Source organism: Corapipo altera, unplaced genomic scaffold (genome assembly GCF_003945725.1).
Source record: "Corapipo altera isolate COAL_440 unplaced genomic scaffold, ASM394572v1 130560, whole genome shotgun sequence".
Taxonomy (NCBI): Eukaryota; Metazoa; Chordata; class Aves; order Passeriformes; family Pipridae; genus Corapipo; species Corapipo altera.
Window position 1 is genome coordinate 11,461 of NW_020885348.1, and position 8,013 is coordinate 19,473.

Below are 8,013 nucleotides of genomic sequence, written 5' to 3' on the forward strand. Positions count from 1 at the left end.
GCCCCGAGCCGGCGGGTCCCTGGCGGGGGTCGGCGGCCCCGCGGCCCCGGTGACGTCACCGCCGGCGCTCCCCACAATGCCGGGCACGGGACGCGAGCCGCGACCCCCGCCCGCACCGTCAGGCGCGGGGGGGAAAGTTGGGAACGGCCGCCTGCTCCAACAGCCGCAGAAAGTGTCGGCCGGCAGTGGGTCGGTTTTCATGAGGGCTTTATCGATCGGGGCAGACACACAGTTGCCCACCTCAAGAACCTACATCAGATCTCACGCTGCAGATTAAGTTTAGGTTAGAAAAAAAATTAATATGGCAACAAAGAATCTGTGGTACAAACAACTGCCAAACTGCCACCTACTAAAAAAAAAAAAAAAAAAAAAAAAAGCTACCCGTTTCTTAAAGAGGAGACATTTTAAAGACGCCGAGCAAATCGGTGGAAGCAACGTTCAACTTTTATGCTCCTGAAGTACTAGATAAATTCAAGTAAAACAGGCGACAAGGGTGGCAGAATTAAGCTAAACATACGGGGAAGTATTAACATTCACCAGCTGTTGACACAAGAACTAAAATAAAAAATACATCTTTTAATACCGATGTTCTTGCCTTGCCCGAAACAACCCAAACAGGTTATTTGTAGAAAACTAGATAGAAGCTGTGCTTTCCTACACCAACCCTTCACACTACACACGTGGTATCCTCCTTTTTTTCTTTCTTTGGCATAGTCTCAAACTCAGGCAGGGTTAAAGTACATGGCAAGAGCCAAAGGACTGCTCCCTACAAACCATAACACTATATAGTTATACCACGGTGCAGTGACTAAAATCCAAGTGATTTCAGTATGAGCTAGTAAAAACATACTTGTAGAATTCAAGAATATGAACAGCTTGTTAACCTTGTTAAATACTACATATAAGCACTTTAAAAATTAACAATATTTCTAAATAAAGCTGATCTCTGCATAAAGAAATATGCACATGTAGAAAGATACCATTGTTTTCTGTTTCCTCTTCAGCCACTGGCTGCGATTTTAATTGTGCTGGAGGATCTTCATTAGTATTAACACATGGGGAGATTTCACAAAGCTGCTTCATTAGGAGAAAAAAAAAAACCCTGGCAGACTAGGTCTTTTTGCATGCAATGAGAATGTCAGCCTTACCTCGGTCATTTGTAACATAATAAGTGCAAGCACAATGATTGCAGTGCAGGAGCATTGGGGGAAGGGCAAAAATGCTGCCTAATACGGATATGAGAAAAGAAAGCTTCTCATTACACAGGAAAATGTATGCTAAAAATTAGTGGAGATGATGTCTCGTGAGACTCATGCTAAATACATTAACGTGCTGATATGTTTTTAATTATTATTTTTGTACTAGTTTATTTCATTCCCAGGATTCACATCCAGCAGCAAAGGTTTGCTAGCTCTTATTGATTTTTTTTTGTCCACCACATTCCCTGAATACAGATTTTAATCGTTTCACTGCACCACACTCAGTAATTTCATTAAAAAATGGAAGCTTCCATCCCCAGAAAGGCATTTAATTTCAATGACACACGATTTCTTTTAGCAGCAAACTGTCTCAACTGTAAAAGCTGGCCTAAGGTTCAAATGCATAATTTAGTCCCAAGTTCTCCATGCTCTGCATTCCTTTGAAGCTATAATTTGACTAACTACCTAATAACTGTAATAAGGACAATGATTTCCTTATAATATGTTATTAACCCACATTTAATTAACTCAGAGGCCAAGCTCTGTACATGTTTGATTGGGTCAGTACCTCTCTAACCTCAAAATTTACTAATAATGGTCTTAAAAAAAGAGTGTGGGATAAGAATGTGTATAGGTATAATAAATAGCTGCTTTGCTCAGAATGTTATGCATCAGAAACTCACACATTTTCAAATACAACAATATTGTCACTCAGGAGATAACAGGATTTTATAAGGGGAAACAAAAAAATGGATTTAGATAATTCCTTATCAAATGTACTGGCTGTTTTGTAAATATTTGATATTGCTGCTTGTAACATTTAAAAACAATTCTACTATCTCTTATTATTGCAACCTCTCTAAATACCCATTCTAGGTATATTTTTTTGTTATTAATAAGAAAAACTGTAGTATGTTGTGAAAAATAAAAATGTGTGTATGTTTGGACAATGTGAACACAGAACCACAGGCCCCAACACATACCCTCTTCAAAAAGTTCAGTCAGCTATCCAAATTTACACCACGGGGATATATTTGACATCAAAATATGAACAGTCAACAATTTAATATAGTTTTAGCTAACTACATTGTATTTTATAGTCTACACCAAAATATGTTTAAAAAGTTACAGTTTTTCCACTGCTCACAAACAAATCAGTTCTACTACTGCAAAACTTACTAAGGTTTTAAAAATGGATTAACAATTCCTTTGTTTTAATATGCTTATTCAACAGGAGCTGTTGTTAGTGGATGCTACTGATGCATTTAAAGTGATTAACTATTACGTCAGAAGGGTTCCTAGCTTTCAAATTTGGCTGTTCTCCCCCAGGCAATATTAAAGCTGTAATTCTCAATTTTAAAAAATGCAAATTCAAATGCAGCACATATACTACAAAAACAGGATTCTCTTTTCTTTTGCTTTCTTTTCACGATGAATTAATTACAAGTACAGTTAGCCTTTGCATTCTTTTCAGGCTTCCAGTGTAAATGCCATTAAAGAAAACCACCATGCCAGTTTTGTAGTTCCCTCAGTGTTTTTTGCTATGCTTGTTGACCCTATCATTAATAATTTTTTTTGAACGCATAATCTTAACTGCTGAACTGGGAGAAAACAGAAATAGAACAAGGACCGTATTTACAGACATGTAACCTCACATTGGAATAATTACACTGATGTCACTACAGCCATTTACATACCATACATAAATGTCTAGAAGGTCAACCCCAAAATTCCTATGGGACTACTCAGGTGGAGTTGACTGTAATGATCTCCCCAAAGGCACAGCCAATTTAAGAAATTCTCTTCTCTACCTCTACTCACAGATTTGCAGCACAGGTTTATAGCCCTTCATTCGTTCAGCTGTTTATGGGGCTACACTAAACTTAAAAGTCACACAAACATTTCCAAAATCTGATCTTGTAACATGGTCTGTTCTAGGCAGAGCTTCTTATCCACCTAAGCAGACAAAAAGTCTTTGAAAGCATTTTAAAAGTCTGTGCAGTATTCACTAGAGACTAGAAACTATACTATATGCTTTTGTTAACAGGTGCCCTGGTGTACTGTTTGCAAAGCATTCATTTTATTATTATGAAATATATTAAAACAGATTTGACATATGATAAGGACCAGCAGCAAGTTACCGTCATTTAAAAATAACAAAATGTTTGCAAGGCTGGTAGGACTAATCTTTCCCCTGATGAAGGGTAGAAACAATTATCATTTCATGTATGCTATTAATAAAAAAAATTTAAAGGTTGATCTTCATAAAAACTTGAATGTATCACTCAAGTGCAATATATCATTGCACAATTATGGTGTGCAATCTGGTTTTTAACACACTACTTTTAAAAATACTGCACAGCCCTTTTGCTGCATTTACTCTGTGATTAGGAGGTTTATTGTCATCATAGATACTTGTTGGCATTTGCAGAGCTGATGCTACCGCTCTCTGACAGCTATTTATACAATCTCAGATGTCTGAGTACTCCTGGCTTTATGCTCTTACTCTCCTGGTTTTATTATACCATCCTGGAGTGATCAAATGAGGATCTACTTCTCTTCACTATAACGAATAAGGCTTGAGGTACAAAAGGCCAAGGGATCTTTAAAAGCACAAGTAAGTTTATATGAAGTATAAAACAAATGTGATAGCTTTGCAACTGGATCAATGTCTTCACCACTAAGTTGCTTTCGTTAAGAAATGCTGTGTAATTGTTGAAAATCAGTATGTTGGTAACTTTTCTTCTAAAGCTTTGTAAAGGTGCTGAGCTAAATGAATCCTCAAAACAGATGTAACTGGTTTGCAAAAAATATGGACTTGAAGGGCCAAGATAAGAACTACTGAAGGATGGGAAAGAATCTAGATTGCAACTTCACACATACTATGAAAGTGTAGAAATCTTCCCTAAGGAGCTCCTGCATCAGCCTATGTTACACACAATTTACGAAATACACTTAATAGAATGTGCACTCTTCTTACCACACATCTCACTGTGAAAGAGGCAAAATTAGCTACAAGTTGTTTCCCATCACTCCTCAATAGTTAAAGGATACTTCTGCTTGTCTTAAAAGATAGAGGACTCTATGACTTGTTCTGCCAATCCCATTTTAGCAATGTCTCATACTCCAACTTTGCCTTCTATAGCTTCTCCGGCATCTCTTTCACATTTGTGAACAAAAATAGTCTTTTTATTAACTAATTTAATCTCCAAAAGCTGGAAATGTCAGTTCAATCTAAATAATTAAAATATTAACCCTTTGAAAGTAGAGAGAGAGAAAAAAATGTTCCTCGCTTGGTCCCCTCTATACTGGTATTCCCGTTGCATTTTACAGTTGGCTCTGTCTTGTACTCAGAACCAATGTTTGATTTTAAGTATTAGAGTGCTTTCAAGTGCAAGTTACTTCTACATTAGAAAAGACTTAGGTTACTTTTTTCTAGCTGACTAGAAAAGCATCAGCCTCACCAATAGAAATGTTAGCAAATAAGGTACTGAAAATCCTTTATTACCACCACGACTGCTCACATTGTTCTATCAGAATCTTTGCAAAATAAAGTGACCACAAGAGATACATAAAAACAAGAGAATCAGGGGTTATTTCTGTCTGTATAATTTTTTCCCCTAAGTGTTTCATAAGAAGTAAGACAGGGAAATACTAACTTGCAAATTCAGTTAATTTTTATCTTCTTCCAAAAAATGGATGTTTTTTGCTATTTAGGCATATTTGGCCTTTCCCTTTCCCTGTATACGTCTCCAAAATACCTTACATAACAGCCGGGTTAATTTTCTTGTGTCTACAAAGCTCTCTTTTTTTCTGGACCAAAATTAAATCTAGTTTTCTCTGATCAAGGGATATAGTGTGTGTGGGGGGGTCCTGTTGCTTCTTTAACAAGTATTCAAAAAAGCCCACTTCAAAATTTAGTGTGAATCTGTAGTAATTACACCCACAAGTGAAAAGAAGCTCTTTCAGGGTGGAGCACAACAACTGTCACACAGCAGACAAGACTACACAATAGTTTAGGACAGGAAGTGATGGCATATCTTATTAAACTATAGCTAAGTAGGAAATAACCTTATGTAATTACCCAACTTGAGACCTGACCAGGTCACAAGGATTAAGAACTTTTGCAAAAATTTCAGCACACTCTTAGTTAATTGTCCATGAACTTAATTTAAAAGCACAGCATATTACTACTGCACATATAGTGCAGTATGCACTGAAAGAAACTATGGCAAATTATTTTGTCAGTATATACATTTTCAGGTTGTACTTAGGCTATAAGAGATGTTACCTTTAGTGTTCTTTAAAGAATTTTATCCATAAAATGCCATGCAGTTGACTGCCTTTGAAGCTACACCAAATTTATGTGTATTGTCTAACTGATTTTTATATATTAAATCAGAATAATGCAAAACACCAATACTGTGACACAACAGAGATTTTTTTGTTTGGGTGTTTGGGTGTGTGGTTGGGTTTTGGCTTTTCCCTTTTTGTTTTTTTTTTAAGAGACACATGCTGTCCAAGTTTTATTTGATTAAGATCTCGGGTGCCTGCAAAACCTATAGTTTTGAGGTGGAAACTCTCCTTGCTTATACAGTTCAGATTCTTCAGCTTCTAGCTCTTCTCTTTATAAGAGAAGAACTAGAATAAAGAGAGTCTTTATTCTCTTGTTCCTTTTTGTGTTTGAAAATAATGCTGCTAAAGACATTATAAACATACTTTTATACTTTGAGAACTTGATGATGCATCCATGAAACAGAAAATATGTCAAACAGAATAAGGATTACTGTAGAAATGCTAAGATGGAAGAGAAGTGTTTTGGCAGTTCTCTTCATCCACTGGGATAATTACAACAATACCATTAAGTGAAATTCAGAGGACATGGGTCTAATGTCTAAGAATGTCCTTAGCATAAGAGAATCAACCAATTAGTATATTTAGTTTTCCCCCCGTATCATAAATGCTGTTCTAGATGAGAGATAGGTTGAAAGGCAAACTGTACAAAGGCCCTTAAAAGTTACATTCACTTGTTCTTCATTGCCTCAGAAACAGTAACTCTTAAATTTAAAATCTACTAACGATTATGTCCTTTTTATAGATAAGGACTGAGGTAGACAGAACTAAGAGCGGAAATCATAAGCTTGTGATTCTAAATCCTACAAAGCTCCACCTTCCAAATGCTAGAAAAAAAATGTAGGAAGAGTTTTCTACCAGGATTAGTTGCGTATGTTGGTAAAGAAATACACATTCCATAAACTGATTGTTTTCTGAGAATTTATAATAATACAGTTTGTCAGAGTTCAGAAGTAATCTTCCTGAATGCAATACTACTGCCATTTAAAGAAAAAAATGTTTATCCTATCTCCATGCCTTCAGAAACTCTTGCTAATCTGTTATTTCTTAATATGAGCACATTTTCTGCATCATCAGTTTGATTTCACATCTGTTTACACTATCTTAGAACCCTCAGAACATTATCACCATGCATGGCACAACATAACACAAATAAAGATCGGACTTCTCTCAGGACTACAGAGCGCTGAACTGCAGATCTAGAGATTATTATTGCAGCTATCAGAATTTTTTTAAAGTGTTTCTGAAAAGTGTTTCTGAAAAGACTGAAACATGTAGTATGGAAATTTTATACTGTTTTGTATATCAAATAGCTAACATTTCTTGACAGGAAAGCATGAAAAGGACCTTTTCCATACTAGTGCAAATGTGAAACGCCCTACGTTTATTGTTATATATTTGGGGATATCTTAGGCAAAAGAAAAAAAACTTAACAAAAAGCTACTTACTGTAACTTGAAATGTGAAAAGTTGACATATGTGTACTGATAACTCAAAACTTGCACAATCTTGGCCTTCCTGGTACCTTTTCCCTTCTTCTCTCTCCTCAGATTATACTAACTTCCTATGTTGAAATTTAAAACTGCATAAATTCATTACTATCCCCTACAGAGAGTTCTATGACAAAGCTTTGCCTAAAGCAGTTGCTGGCATGGTAAAACAACTAATTTGTAGTTCTGCGAAAGCTTGTAAGAATTATCGTAAGTGTGAAAGTTGTGTCATGTTTGAACTTTTTATGACTATAACAGAGAGTATTCTCAAATTAAGCATGTAATTTGAAATTTTAGCTTCTAAAAATTAGTTTTCTGGTCACATTTTAATAACAGAAATCAGCAAAGATTCCTTTGATGCTTCTTATACCATTATGTTTTAACACAAACAGTGAAATATTAAAAAAAAAAAAAAAAAAAAACCATTCCAAATGTCTAGTCTTGAATTCCAACATTAACTCATGCTCAGCAAATATAAATACAGCTGCAATACAGATAATAGAAAAGATTGCATACGCTCATGAAATGCAAGAGTTAAAAATAACCTTGATGTTTTTCCCAGTGTTTTTAACAGGCCATATATACTAAATTCAATCTCCTTTTCTGTGGTACTTTAGCAGCTTAGGAAAAACTTTAAACAGCTATTAAAAAAAAAAAGTTAGGGAAAATAGTGGAATATTTCTACAGTTAATGATGATATCCTGCAGCTTCAGCCTGACTTTACCATATAAACGGCCCTTGATCCACATGCAGCTGTGGCTGCGATTTCCAGCTGTTAAAGAGAGTACACAGATCGGAGCTAACCTGGCTGTTCACAGTGCTCCACCCGCCCCGGGTGAAGCACCAGGCCGAGGAGCACCTCGGTGCCTCCATCCCCCCGAGCCCAAGGCTGGCTCCCAGCTGTGCAGTCTTCCCCTGCACTCACAGCCATGTAGTGATGTCCTGCACCGGGGCTCAGATGTGAGGGGAGCA